Source organism: Dendroctonus ponderosae, unplaced genomic scaffold (assembly GCF_020466585.1).
Source record: "Dendroctonus ponderosae isolate FM_Combo_2020 unplaced genomic scaffold, Dpon_F_20191213v2 Dpon_F_20191213_8, whole genome shotgun sequence".
Taxonomy (NCBI): Eukaryota; Metazoa; Arthropoda; class Insecta; order Coleoptera; family Curculionidae; genus Dendroctonus; species Dendroctonus ponderosae.
This window is the reverse complement of record NW_026019016.1, coordinates 12,829,141-12,829,565: the sequence shown is the minus strand read 5'-3', so window position 1 is coordinate 12,829,565 and position 425 is coordinate 12,829,141.

The following is a 425-nucleotide window of genomic DNA, read 5'->3' as shown; positions in this document are numbered from 1 at the left end:
GTATGGTTGAGCCGACAGGGAGATTTAAAATGGTTTTTCATCTTTAATTGTGACTTGATTCATGAAAGGACATTTAATTTTGAATTTATAAAATATCTGAATGTTTTTCAATGGCATTTAGCAATATTTTCCGGGCTTTGAAGCCGTGGTCTATCGGAATTTCTTCCTGACGTTTCGTCCACAACTGCGATGGACATTTTCAAACCTGGTGGATTTAGACCATGGTGGAGGAAGGTTTTCCCTGATGTTTCGCCAGTACAAGTGGCTGGCATCTTCAGCGGTGGGTTGCTCAACGCAGCAATCGCCTCTGAAGACGCCAAGCCATTGGAGCTTGCATAACGTTAGGAAGACATTCTTTTCACCATCGTCTAAAAGCTTGAAAAACTTAACAGTTGGGGCCCGACACTGGTTTGGACGCAAAAAAT